The 14,932-nt window shown below is 46.3% G+C and overlaps 2 protein-coding genes across 4 annotated transcripts in view; one reads left to right on the top strand and one right to left on the bottom strand.

The window, feature by feature from the left end:
• The window catches only part of TMEM100 (transmembrane protein 100), a 307,881-nt gene that overhangs the window by 39,647 nt on the left and 253,302 nt on the right, over nt 1-14,932 (bottom strand). The gene's annotated exons all lie outside the window — the stretch shown is intronic.
• PCTP (phosphatidylcholine transfer protein) overlaps nt 1-14,932 on the top strand; it is a 40,308-nt gene that overhangs the window by 3,718 nt on the left and 21,658 nt on the right. The window lies entirely within an intron of this gene.

The following is a 14,932-nucleotide window of genomic DNA, read 5'->3' as shown; positions in this document are numbered from 1 at the left end:
TGACTAGTGCTTGAGGGCCAGTGGCACAGCCCCATTTTTCATAGGCCTGCTTCTGGGTGTCATCCTATCCTTCAAGATTCTGAAGGCCTCATCATCCTGCTGAGTCTATTTTCTTTAGTCTTTCACTTCCCAGACCTGCGATGATGAGAGTGAGTGCTACCAGCTGTGCTTTGTCTTCATTAACCATGGGGATGCACATCTCTCTTCTGTTTTTCTTTCCTCTACTTCCTTTCACTTAGGGAAGGTCACCAGGACAGAGTTTGAGAACCTATGTATATCTAATCCTTTTTTCAAGGTTTGATTTGTTTGCAGCATCCTTGAGCAGGTCAGGGAGGTGGGCAGGATGCCCAGAGCATAACCACAGGCAGTTTTCTCCTCCCCTCCCTTGCTAAGCAGTTGCCTTCTTGGAAACTGCAAATAAGAACTCTTTTTTCCTCCTGTGCAGAGCTTGCTGAAAGAGTATAGAAAGCTGGACCTGGGAGGTGGTCATCCCACCCCACCCCCACCAAATAACTATTCCCCCAAAGCCCAAACCTTTCAAGGACTTGCTTTTTGGAAAAATTGTGCTTACTGTACATTTTTGCTTCAGTTTCCTCCTTTGTACCCTTACTTTTTTTTTTTTACTATGTGCATTTATGTGTCCATGCAAAAATAAACAATGAAATGTAATTAACCCCTGCTAACATGGCAAAGAGGCACCATTTAACATGGTGATTCTCTTTATTTAGCAGGGGGAGAATAACTGGCCCTATCCACCCCCAGCACAGTACCTCCTCCAGTGACTGTTGTTGGTGTCTATCATATGTTTCTTTTTCGATTGCGAGCCCTTTGGGGACAGGGATCCATCTTATTTATTTGTTATTTCTCTGTGTAAGAGAAATTATTTCTGTGTTATTTCCCTGAGCCATTTTTGGAAGGGCAGTATAGAAATTGAATGAATGAATGAAGCAACAAATTACCTACAACAAATTTGCATAGGTAAAATAAAAAGTAATGTATGACTTTTATATAATTCCAAAAATCAGACAACTGCAATCATATCAAAATATAATAAAATATCATTACTCATATACACCATATTCTCATAAAAGCACTGAACACATTTTCATTAAAAAGACTTAATTATCGATTGCCTTGAAATTTGTAATGATGCCTCTAATATAACAAGTTGTTCTGGTAAGAACAAATCTGCCTACTTTCCTTTCACTACAAACTTAATTGATAATTACCATCCTCACAAGCTAGCCCACTTCAGCCTTAAATGTTCACACATCCGCCATCTTGAACTGAAGTGGATTATATCAGTTAGGCTAGGGTTTCTTAACCTTGGGCCCCCAGATGTTGTGGGACTACAACTCCCATCACCCCCAGACATGGCCGCTGAGGATGATGGGAATTGTAGTCCAACAACATCTGGGGGCCCACGGTTAAGAAAGCCTTGTGAATGCCTTGTGAATGCGGTTCACAAGTTAGCCCACTTATGCCTCAAACATTCATGTGTCTGCCATCTTGAATTGGGGTGGATGACATCATCACAAACTATGCCTATAAGGTATCCCTATGTGTTACAATTGTACCAAATTTGGTTCTGATTGGTTAGATGGTCCACAAGTTAGCCCACTTGCACCTCAAAGGTTTATGCATATAACATCTTGAATTGGTGTGGATGACATAATTACAGACTACACCACTGAGGTGTCCCTATGTGTCACTCAGTACAATTGTACCAAATTTGATTGAAATCGGTTAGGCGGTTCACAAGTTAGCCCACTTGTTCCTCAAATGTCTATGTATCTACCATCTTGAATCAGGGTGGATGACATCATCACAAACTATGCCATTGCGGTGTCCCTATGTGTTCCTACAGCTGTACCCAATTTGGTTCATATTGGTCCAGGCATTGCAGAGTTGATTGGAGGGACATACACACACACATACACACACACACACTGGGTGATCTCATAAGCTTAGCTAAAAATATGACCTTCGACATTCTATATATATATATATATATATATATATATATATATATATATATATATATTTTTTTTTAAAAAATCATCTCTAATAACTTCATATTGAGGTGCTTCACACAACACATGTGAAGCACCTGACGGGGTTCTGCAGGGAGAGTGGGCTTAGACTGCTCTCCGCGCAGACGAGCAGCCACTCGTAGCTGGATGGCCAGATCGGCCACCCAGACAGCTGCCGGCTCTGTCACAGAGCTGGTGGGGGCGGTGGGGATCGGGGGCCACATGGCCCCTGGAAGTTCCAAGATGCCCTGTGCACATGCACGAGGCATCCTGGAGAGTGTACATGAGAAATAGGGTCTTCAATGTTTACTTATTTATTATTTTATTTAATAAATTTGTATACTACACACTACCAAAGTCTCTAGGCCGTTTACAGCATAAAACAAATCAAGAATTTAACAATTAAAACATATACATTCTTTAAATTAAAATATCCATAAAAACACATCAGCTAACTAAAAAGCTTGGCTGAAGAGATGTGTCTTTAATTGTTTCCTCAAAGTAAACAGCGATGGAGCCGCTCTAATCTCAGCAGGAAGTTCATTCCACAGTCCCGGGGCAACTACAGAGAAGGCACACCTTTGTGTTGCCACAGATGAGCTGACGGCACCCTCAGATGAACCTCCCTTGAAGATCTTAAGAGGCCGCTGGTTTCATAACAAAGAAGGCATTGAGGCGGGTCTCACAATTAGTGAGACCCGCTTTGAAAGGGTTTGCAGGGAGAATGGGCTAAGCCCGCTCACCCCGCAGACGATCAGCAAGCCCTGCCTGGGCGGCCGAATTGGCCACCCACACGACTGCCGGTTCCATCACGGAGCCAGCGGGGGCTTGGCAGTTTGGGGGTTGCGCAGCCCGCAGAAGTTCCAGCATATCCTGTGCAAATGTGCAGAGCATGCTGGAGAGACCCCTGAGCCAGGAAGCTGCTTTTTAGCCTCCCGTACAGGGGTCTCCTCATGATTTGTGGCATGGAGCCGTGCTGCGGTAACACACAATCCATTAACCCCGGTTAGCAGAACCTGGGCTGAGGGGAGGGCTTCTCAAGCGGTTTAGCCACTTGCAAACCACAGGTTTGCCTGCAAGCCCAGTGGTTTACACAAGCAGCAAAAATCGGGCTAGGCTCTCCTAGCCTGATTTTTGCTAGTCGTGAGAATAGCCTCATTCTCTTAAATACCGTGGGCCCAAGCTGTCAAAGGCTTTATAGGTAATAACCAGCACTTTGTATTTTGCCTGGAAACCTACTGGTAGCCAGTGTAGATCTTTTAGAAACGGAGTAATATGGTCTCAATGGGACGTCCCTGAGACCAGTCTAGCAGCAGAATTCTGCACCAATTGCAGCTTTTGGACCATATACAAAGGCAGCCCCACATAGAGTGAATTGCAGTATTCAAGCTTGGAGGTTACCAGCTGTCTTAAGGTCACTCACTTCCAGGAAAGGGTGCAGTTGGTGAACCATTCAAAGCTGATAGAAAGCACTCTGGCCATTGCCTCCACCTAAGGTGTCAGAGACAGGGTTTAGGGATGTGTGAATGGGTTCAAATTTGAACCCGTTCAACATTGAACATGGCCGGTTTGGTGGTTCGAACAGCCCAGTTTGGAGGGTTTGTGTTAAAAAAATTAATTTCTTTTTCTTTCTTTTTTTAAGTTCTAAAATTCTCTGAACACACCCCGGTTCAGGTTTGGGAGTTCTTGTTAATTTTTTTAAAAAACCCAAACCAAACTTTTTAAAAAGTTCTAACACTCTCCATCTCCAGGGGCTTTTCTGAGGCCACAGGGGGTCCCTAGAGGTTCCCCCTCCCCCCGCCAGCCTCCATTTATCCACAAATAGCCTGGTTCAGGTGGTCTTTGACCTGTTCCCAGCCTCACCTCCATGATGGTGGTCATTTTGGAGGCCACCGTGCATGCCGAATGGGCCTTTGTGTGGCTGGGTCATGCCTCCAAAATGGCCACTGCCATGGAGGTGAGGCTTGGAGCGGGCTGAAGACCATCCGAACTGTCTTGTTCAGATGTTCGGTGGTGTCCTAAACCAAACATACCTGGTCTGGTCCGAGTCTGGTTCGGACTCGAACCATCCCGGTTTTTTGCACACCCCTAAGAGGGTTGGGTCCAGAAGTACTCCCAAACTGTGAACCTGTTCCTTCTGGGGGAGTGTAACCCCATCCAGAACCGGAAGATCTATCCCATTTCCCGAACTGCGGCTTCCTACAGTGAGCACTTCCGTCTTGTTTGGATTCCGTCTCAATTTTTTATCCCTCATTCAAACCATTACTGCCTCAAGGCAGGCATTTAGGGAAGTTATGCCATTGCCTGATGAAGCTGACATGGAGAAGTAGATTTGGATGTCATCAGTGTACTGATAACACCCTGCACCATGTTGTGGTTCTGAAATTGTGAAATGGCCTCCCTAAAGAGATGTGCCTCACCCCATTACTGCCCACCTTTAGAGAGACAGTAAGACTATTCTCACGTGCAGGTAAAACTGAGCTAAGGAAGCCCAGCCTGGTTGTGCCAGCGCTTGAGAACTGTTGAGAGCCGTGCAGCTCCCGGTGGCAGCATTGTGGCAGACCATTTAGGGAGCCTTGGCTGCTAGCAAGGGCTAGGGTGTGGGCGTGCTCTCATCACTGGCTAACTGATCATGTGTCCGTGCCGCACATCTACGAACGGCACCAACAGACGAGTAGCTTCCCAGCTTGTGTTGGGAGGCTCCACATAATGCATCCTGCTCGCAAGATGCATGATGAGAGTTCTGGTGGCCTCCTGGCCCCCAAATCTCCTGGCTAGCAGTAGCAGCTGGTGGACATCTGGTTAACCCTAACAGAAGGGTTAGTGAGGAGGCAGCCCTGAAGAGCTTACCTCCCTGCACACAAGCAGTTCCCTTTCCTTGGGCAGGCAGATCACCCACCCAGACGAGTACCGGCTGCTGCCAATACCTCCAAGAGTCATGGTGCCAGGACACATTGCCCTGACCCCCAGAGCTCCAATAATGCACTGTGCAAGTACGTAGTGGATTATGGGGATCGCCCTCCCCTCTCCAAGTCTGTTAGCCACGGCTGCTTGCAGCCATGGCTAACAAACAATCTGAAAAATGAGGTTAAGGGAGTGCTGGCCCGCTTAATCTCCTTTTAGATGGAGGCTCCATAGGTGTGTTTGCCACCATGGTGCCGCCAGGATTGGGCCTGATCCTGGTGGTATACACAACCGGGCAGGGCTTCCTTAGCCTGGTTTTGCACGTGCATGTGAGTAGGAATTGTGGATAGGCGAAATTGCCTATTTTTCATGCCACAGATAAAGAAACCTGGTCTCCAAGACTCATCCATGGATAAATAAAACTGCAACCCATGAAACTATGGATAATGAAGGTCTCCTGCACTGTAGTCTACTGCATTTTATTTATTTCTAAAACTTTTACTCCACCTTTCTGTATAATTCTTACGAGCAATCAAGACTGGACTAAGACAGCCAAGCCCAGGCTTGGTTGCCTGTGAGAACCGCTGGGGGCTCCCAGTGGCGCATTGGCGGCAAACCTGCCTAGGAAGCCCGCCAGTTAGCCAGGGTTAAAGGTGCAAGTGCACCCTTAACTCGGGCTAACTGCTCGTGTGCCAGCAGCAGGCTCCCAGCTGTCGCTGTAGGGATCCCCACAATGCACCTTGTAGATTTCCGGGGGGCCAGGGTGATGCTTGCTGCACTCCCAGCAGCAATTTTTGATCTTCTGGGGGGGGGGGTAGGTGAAGCCCTGCCTTCCACCCACCCAGCCACCTGCCCTGTCGGTCACGAGTATAGCCTTTCCTATAATCAAAATTATGACCAGAAAGGAGTTTATTCATCTTCTTGCTTCTTCCCTCCCATCCCCTCCCCTCCCCCCCGGTCCAAACTCAGTTTCTAGCCTGGGGACCCCACTGATTCATCAAGCCCTGTCAAATTGTGAGACTGTCTTTCTACTGGGTTTGGTGTGCTTTAGAATCTTCTTGTAAAATAATCAGGCTTTCAAACCTTCATATGCTTATTCCAGCACAGTTTTGTTTTTTGTTTTAAAGGTTATGATGTGAAATTCTATGAACCTGGCTCATGTTAAAGACTGGAGTAGGGGCCCATATAGGTGACGAAACACAACCATATGTGAGGGTAGCATTGGTGGTATGTTTTTTCTTGTTATTGAATCCAGATGTGCCGTATGATATGAATGAACTTCAGCTGGATGCAAAATGATAGGATGCACATTTACATAGAATTACACTACATAGTTGAAGTGTCTAAAAATTGCATCACAAATCTTGGGACTGGTACAGAATGTCATCTAAAAAGTCCTAATCCCGGAGGATAATGATAGCTTATTTATTTGTAAATTTTAGTTGTTACTTTTCAGCTGAGCTGAGACTGCATACAATTCCAACAAAACAACTAAAACAATTCAAAACAAGACAATATTAAAGAATGGCACAAACCCCAAGAATGTTATAATAGCTGGAAGAAAAATGTGTATGTACAGGGTGCAATAATCCAGTTTGAAGACCCACCTAAAAAGAGATGCTCTTCACTAATTTACAGAATGTCCAAAGGCTTTCGTGCCCCATGCTGTTCCTGGAATCATATTTACCTGAATACAAGACTACCCTGAATTTAAGACAATCCCCTTTTAAAAATAGAGGTTAAATACAGGTTAATAACTGGACCAAACCTGTCGGTTAAATACCTGTATTTACCCCAAAGGAACAGCACTCTGAATGTAAGACGATCCCCCAATTTTGAATATAAACAACTTGTGGGGGCGGGGGGAACTAGTCTTGGACTCAGGGTAATACAGTAACATCCACAGTATGTATTTAACCATATGGCCCACATCCCCCCGCAAACTATGTATCTGGAAGAAGCAAATGTTGAGGGTGGTATGAAAGCAACCATGGAATAGCAGCAGCCATATCACTCTGGGTAACAGATAAATGAAGCTTGATTTGGCATTTGTCACAGTGCTCTCAGACAGAACTGGACCAAACCTGTCGGTTTTAAATTGATTTCATTCTTGTATGGTAGCAGTATGTTTGAGGACAAATCTCAGCCTTCTCAGTGCAGATTTCAGACTGCTTCCGCTTTAGAATAGATAGCTGGCCAACTCAGCAGGACATTCTGCCTCGAAATTCTGAAGCCTGGCTGGTTTGCTGGCCAAGAGGAAAGCTTTGTGGGCTGCCTGTGGTCAGATACAGCATGATTCAAGCAGCTGGCAGAGAAGCCTGGAAGTGGAGTCTAATTTAGGCAGGAAGCCCAATTCTCCATGAATCCAAGTCCTATCAAAATTGGGACGTGTGCTGGTGGAATGCTGGAAACCTCAGCTATTTCAGTTTGTCTTCTGTGATCTTCTTAGATAGATACAACAGAAAAGTGGATAATTGTGGTTTGGAAATGATGTATTTTCAATGCTAGTTGATAATGGTGCTGAGTGATAATGTGGTCCAGTCAGCAAATGTTGAACCTGACTTAGTACAATTGCATATGAGGTTTATTCAAGGCTGCCTAGAACCATCCCATCAGGCAGCAGGGACCCACTGCCACCTTTCCTTGCCCCTCTGCAATGTGCCTCTCCCCCACTCCACCCCCCAGCTGCTGCTGCTGCCAGCTGCCAGTTTCCCCATTGCCTTGCCTGGGCTCCTCTGAGGTATGCCTCTCCTTTACTTTCCCCATGTGCCCCACTCCTGTGTGCCCCACTCCTTCATCGCAGCAGCCACCAGCCAGCTTCCCTGTCCCCTCATTCTTCTTCTAGAGGTCCTTGAAAGAGAAAACAAGTACTGGGGGATGCTCTAGCAATAGCTCTAGGGCAGCGTGTCTATGTCAAGGCTGCTCAACTTCGGCCCTCCTGCAAGTGTTGAACTGTGACTCCCATCATCCCTGACTATTGGCCACTGTAGCTTGGGATTATAGGAGTTGGAGTCCAGCAACAGCTGGAGGGCCAAAGTTGTGCAGCCCTAGTGTAAATTGTAATGGCAGAAGGGAAGTAAGTGCTGTGCGTCCACTAACTCTGGATGAGAGGACTCTCATCCAAGAACACGGGAGACATGGCACCCGCCTCTTCAGTATCATCGCTCTTGCCAGGTCCCTAGAATAACTGGGTGAAAGGATTCGGCCCAGTAGTGCATGGGGGCTTCCCTCTGTCATGAGCATCGGGCTCCACTTTCAGACTGTGAAAGTGAGAAGTACTGCTATTGCAGAGCAGGGAGTGGGAGGATGCACAATGCTAGAACAGACAGCTGCACTAGGGCAGCATCAACCGTCCATCTGGTGGGTGAGATTGTCAGTGCCACTGTAGCTGCTGATGTGTCCACCTCCTCCTCCTATATTCAGCCCAATGGACCATGATCTTTGTACTCATGACAATATGTTTGTGTAATATGCTGCTCTCTGCCTCCGCCGCACTACCCTTTCTAAGTGGCATTGTGAGAACAGGCACATGCCAATACTTTCCAAGCCAATTTAGAACCTTCAAAACATTTTTTCCCCTATTCTTTGCTGTGAAAGCTCATAATTAGTGCCCCAAATACAATTAGAGTTGGGGGGCACATATCACCAGTCATATGTGGCAGATTTTAGTTACACAATATAATAACTGTTGTTCATATGAACACTGTAGCTGGTGGATGTATAGCACTTATTCTGTGAAATTCTGCAATGCTTGTGTATAAATATGTTAAACCTCAGCCAGTATAGAATGGGGCTGTAACATCATTAGATTTGAAAAGCGATAATTTAAAAACAATTTTCAAACATATGTCTGGAACGAAGGGGATTAGAAATGAAAGCTGGATTTTTATGGGCTCTAACAAGTGTGCACGGTTTGTACATAAAAAGATGGTTCTGCCTGCCACCGATATCCAGCCTTATAGCAGACTAGGAGTCATTCTATATGTTTGTGGGAATATGTTTAATAGACTGGCTTATACCTGTAAACACCTCCCCCTTACACACACACACACACACACACCAAAGCCCACCCAAAAACAAAACAAAAAAAATGCTGCAGGGAGACCTGATTTTGATCAGGATCATGCAGAGAAAGGAGTCTGCTGGAGTCCTTTTCCCAATGAAAAATTCTCCCCCAAACCAACTATATGTACTAATATCCAGGTCCAGGAGGCAGGATTTTCAGTGGGAAAAACAAGTGAAGGAAAAGTTTTAACCTCTCCTTTCCTGTGCACTGCAGCCTATTCCAGTCAGGATTCTGCCCATTCTCCCAGTGTGTGTGTGTGTGTGTGTGTGTGTGTGTGTGTGAGAGAGAGAGAGAGGGGGGGGGAGTGCATTTGGTTGAAGCACACCTCTTTTAAAATACATCACTGCAAATATTTAATTTGGCTCCAGGATTAAAGGAATCAGCTACTAAAGCACAATTTGGTGCAATTAGTACAGGCAAAGCTTTTCAGAGTGGAACTATACTCATTCAAATCTCATTTTGATTTGAAAATATACCTTTATGTTTGATGTTCATTTAAAAAAAATACTGAAAACTAGATCTACTTCTTAATGTCTGAAAGAAGAGATTGTGTGATGCAGAGATACTACAAGCCTTGTGAATCACTACCATGAGGGTTTGTGCTGTGCGTTGTATAAAATTTCTGTGATATAGCCCTTTAAAGATGGGAAGATCATTTAAAACAAGGGACTTTGGGGGACCTTATGAAGGGTATACAATTTCAGGAGTCACTCTTGAGCAAGCTTGATGTATCTTTGGAAAAAAGGATTCAAGAGGGCGTAGGCTTGGGTGGAGGCATACCTCAATTGCCAGAGTTCATTTTTGAAGCAGTACCGTATTGTAAAGAGGGGAAACATTTAATGCCTTATTACAAATGCTGTGTGAGTCATGCTGTATCTACCTTTTAGATATTTCCTTTCTTGTTTAAATGTTGGGTTCAGAAAGGCCCAGGCTGACATCACTGAAGTGGTGGATAGAAAAGTTCATGATAATACAGGTGGGCCTCATTATTCATTAGGGTTCAATTCCTGTTTATACACATGAATACGGAAATTGCGAATAACAAAACCTTGGGGCTATTCTCATGATTAACAAAAATCAGGCTAGGAGAGCCTAGCCCGATTTTTGTTAATTGTAAGAACCACCAGGCTCGCAAGCAAGCCCGGTGGTTCTTGAGCGGCTAACCCGCTCAAGTAGCCCACCCCTTAGCCTGGGTTTGTGGAGCGAGCGCTCTGCAAACCTGGGCTAAATGCTCGTGAGTAGCCTCAGCTTGGCTGCACGCTGCAGCTACTCATGAGTAGACCCCCGGCCGGGAGGCAAAAAGCCGCCTCCCGGCTCTGGGGGTCTCCCCAGTATGCCCTGCGCGCTTCCGAGGGCCACGTGGCCCCCTCTCCCATCAGCTCCGTCATGGAGCCGGCAACCATGTGGGCAGCCGATCCGGCCACCCAGGGCTCCCTGCATGATCGTCTGCGGGGAGAGCGGGATTAGCCTGCTCTCCCCACAGTTTTGCAAAAAGCAGGTCTCATGGATCGTGAGACCCGCCTCCTTGAGTCCTTGGGAATTGGGGGTTAGGTTTCTAACAACAACAACAAAAAGGGCCAAAGAAAAGCAATGAGGTCAGAAATAAAAGGAGAGTACGTTATTCCCCAGCTCTCCAGCAACCCCCCCCCCAAACCCTGAAAACAGTCAAATTTTCCCAGGGCTCCCTGCTGGGTTATTCCCCAGGGCTCCCTGCACAGTCGTCTGCGGGGAGAGCAGGCTTAGCCCATTCTCCCCACAGTTTTGCAAAAAGCAGGTCCCATGGATCGTGAGAACCGCCTCCTTGAGGGCAAAAGAAAAAGCAATGAGGTCAGAAATAAAAGGAGAGTACGTTATTCCCCAGCTCTCCAGCAAGCCCCCCCCCCAAACCCTGAAAACAGTTAAATTTGGGTGAATATTTGCCCCTGAAAATGTGTTGGGTTTTTTTTAAAGAAAGAAAGAAAAAGGAAGGAAGGAGCCACAAAATGGCCCTCTGCTGGAAAATGGCTGCTGGAAATGACACTGGATGTCATTTCTGGTTACTCAATACCATAGATGGGTGAATCTTGCCTATTCTTCTACCCTCAAGTAATGAAACTGGGTGTCTAAGACCCAAACATAGATACATGAAACTGCAATCCACAAGCCTGCAGATAACAAGGGTCACCTAACACTTTTCAACAAAGGTTCTTTATGCAGATTACATAGAAAAATAAAGACTAAATAAATGAGATAATTCACTGTTACTATCCCACAATTTAACAGGCTTACAATTTAAAAAGAAATATAAGCTAGACACCACTAACAACCACTGGAGGGGTGCTGTGCTGTGGTTGGATAGGGGCGAGTTGCTCTTCCCCTGCCTAAATATAAGACAATCACTACTTTAAAATGTGCCTCTTTGCTCAGCAGTTAGCATATCATTAAAGCAGTTAGCAGTTAGCAGATCACTAAACTTTAGTGATATAACTTAAATTCCATCCACATAAGCTATTAGATGGTATTTCTCCATCCCCTCAGTGAGAATTTGGTTTGATTCTACTGATGTGTATTTCAAATTCTATTTGGAATTCTATACCAGCTGAACCTGCACAGAGCATCTGTGCGGCAGTACACTCCCCCACCTTCTGCCCACCTCTCCCTCCCCCTTCTGCCCCAGTCTCCTCTCTCCCCTGCCCCTTGTGCCCCAGTCTCCTCTGCTTTCTTGCCACTGCCATTATTTGTCTCCCGCCCACCTGCTCCGCCACCATTATTTGTAGCCCGCCCTCTCCTCTCCCCTCCATCCCCTTCTGCCCCAGTTACCTCGGCCTCCTGCCTTCTGGCCCATTCTCCTCTGCTTTCTTGCTGCCACCGCTATTATTTATCTCCCACCTGTGCCGCTCAGTCTCCTCTCTACCCTGCCCCCTTCTGCCCCAGTCTCCTCTGCTTTCTCACCTCCGCTGCCATTATTTATCTCCCGCCCGCCCTTTCGGCCACCATTATTTCTCGCCCACACGCTCCTCTCCGCCCACCCCCTTCGGCCCCAATCTCCTCTCCTCCGCTCCCTTCTTCCCCAGTCTCCTCGCCCCCCCGCCTTCTGGCCCATTACCCTCTGCTTTCTCGCCGCTGCCGCTGCCATTATTTATCTCCTGCCCGTGCCGCTCCCAAAGCAGCCGTATTTTCCTTTGGGCGGCTTGAGGGTGGATGCCTGGTGTCTCGCTGCCTTCGATGCCATTCCCTCCCAAGGCAATGGGTCCAGTTTCCTCCTTTCTTGCCGATTCCCTTTCCATTCTGCTTCTTCCTCCTCTCTCCCGCCTACCTCCCTGGCTGCCATTCCCTCCCAAGGCAATGGTTGGAACTCTTGCAGGACCTCAGAGAGTTCCAGCAGGCATCCAGACGCATCCTCACATCTAGGATTGTGCGTTTTGTTTTTCTGTTTTGTTTTTGGCCCGAACCCAAAACAGCCCCATTTTGTTCTTTGTTCAAAATCAGCCAATCCAAAACTCCCCAGTTTTGTTCTTTGTTCAAAATTGCAAAATCCAAATCTGAAATGTTTTGGATTTTAAAATACAGCCCCGAGGCAAAATTAGTGGGTGGGGTGGTAGTGCCCAATGGGTGGAAACTAACCCCCAGATTTCAGAGGAATTGGAGCAAAGGGCTGATTTTTGGTGAATTTATGAAGTTTTAAGATTTTTCCCATAGGGAATAATGGAGGTTTCAGCAAAAGTATAGCTTCACGTCAGGGAGGAAGGGGTGGCCCAGAGCAGAGTAGGGTGGGTGGTAGTGCCTAGGGAGGGCAAGGAAGCTGCCAGAATTATTTCAAAGGAATTGGGCAGAGGGCTGATTTTTAAAGATTTAATGGAGTTTACGCATCTTTAAAGTTCTTCCCCATAGGGAATTATGGAGGTTTCAGGAGCCCCATAACTGTACTTGTGGGGCACCGTGGTGGCTCAGAGCGAGTGGTGGTGTAGAGCACATAGGATGCCAACCACCTCCATGGGTTGCTAACCCACCTCAGAAACAACAGAACCCAGCACCCCATGGGTTAGCAACCCATGGGGGTGGTCGGCACCCTGTGTGCACTACACCACCACTCGCTCCCGGGCATCCCAGTGCCCCCCAGGTGGAGTTATGGGTCTGCTGAAACCTCCATTATTCCCTAGGGGCGGGAAAACCTTAAAGATGCATAAATTTCAACAATTCCTAAGAAATCAGCCCTTTGCCGTATTCCTTTGGAATCTAGGTTGTGGCAGGCACCCCTTGGGGCACTGCCACCAACCCCCTGTTTTGCCCCTCAGGCCCCCTTTCTGCCCCAAATCTGCCCAAAGACGTCAACTTCAGAAATTCTTTAAAAATCAGCCCTTTTCCCAATTCCTTTGGAATCTGGGTGGCAGCAGACACCTATTGGGGCACTACCACCTGCCCCACTCTTCTGCCCTCAAAGCCCCCTTTCTGCCCCAGATCCAACCCAAATAACATCAACATCACACATCAACAACAATAGCAGAGCTTTGCAAATAACCAGGCAGATTTCTAAAGGTCATGCACATCCACATCCCCCCCAGAAATGCAATTGATCTACACACAACAGTGTGAAACAACAACAATGAAATGCACACTGCCCCACTGGCCAATGAGGGTAAATTTTACTCTTAAATTTCCTTAAAAGGAATAAGGTGGCAATTGCCAGCAGATCAGCTCATGCTTTCGCTGGCCAATCAGTAGGCTGGAAGGGCCGAAAATTCAAACAGATGTCAAAACTCAAAATGGAGACTGAAGGAGAAAGACTTTTCACAATTACAAAATGGAGTTCCAAAACAACCGAAACAACAAAATGTTTTGTATCCGAAACAGGGACGTTTTGTTGCGGCTACAATATTTTTTGTTTTGAGCATTGGGTGTTTTGTTTCGGCTACAAAACAGCTGAAATGGCCTGTTTGGGGCACAAAACGGTTTTTATCCAAAATGAAACGCACACCCCTACCCACATCCCCACACAGTTCCCTACTCAGTCGGCCGTAAGAGAATTAAATATATAGATATGTACTTAGTAACGCTAACAATAGTGTAAGGGTTATTCGCTTTACCCAGAGAGTTCCAGTGCGTCAGATCAAACAAGTAATTTACACACAAGAGTACCTGAACAAGAGAAGTGGAATGAAGTTGCAAGAACAGAAGGAAAACAATTTCCAACCAAGCTGCTAAAATATGTATTTACCTTTGCTGTTTAATAGCACGAGGGAGAGAGAGAAAATAGACATTGCTACTAGTAGTCGACACCGACTCGACGGCACACTTTACTTTTACTGCTACCAAGCAGATGTCTGAAGTAAACATAGAATATCCCTGCTTCTCCCCTTGCTCTCTCCCTTTGCTCATTATATCTTCAGAGTTACAGCTTTATGATTGCAGAGTTTAGTTATAGGCCTGATGTTAAACTGATGGTTCCATGGACTGAAGTTCTATTATTTGGCTTCCTTTTGCTTCTAGGTCTGTGCACTCTAGTCTCCGCATTAGGGTTGCCAACATTTCATTGCCAGAATGAGGGACACAAGTTTGTGGGGGCTGGCTGGGGGTGGGGGGAGCTGGGAGGTGTATGCAGTGGTAATCAAGAGCCTGAGAATCATTGACGTATATATAATTGAATTATATGCTATCGAATAAATGAGGGACAGATGCTGTCCCTATAGGGACCAACATTTCATCCCTGAAATAAGGGACATCCTGCGTAATGAGGGACAGTTGGCAACCCTACTCCACATCAACCCTTGTTCAGGACTGCATCATCTTTTCCTCTGTTCCTACCTTATGGTCTTTTCCTGTATTCCCACCTGACCATGCCTTTTCTTTTTCCATTTTTACTCTCATGCTATTTGCCCTTTCCAACTCGGCACACCTAAGATGCATCTCTGTCACTCAGATTGCTTAAATCACAATGAAATCAGATCATGTT

Source organism: Hemicordylus capensis, chromosome 2 (assembly GCF_027244095.1).
Source record: "Hemicordylus capensis ecotype Gifberg chromosome 2, rHemCap1.1.pri, whole genome shotgun sequence".
NCBI lineage: Eukaryota > Metazoa > Chordata > Lepidosauria > Squamata > Cordylidae > Hemicordylus > Hemicordylus capensis.
The sequence above is the reverse complement of the archived record's forward strand: the minus strand, read 5'-3'. Positions and strand labels throughout refer to the sequence as shown.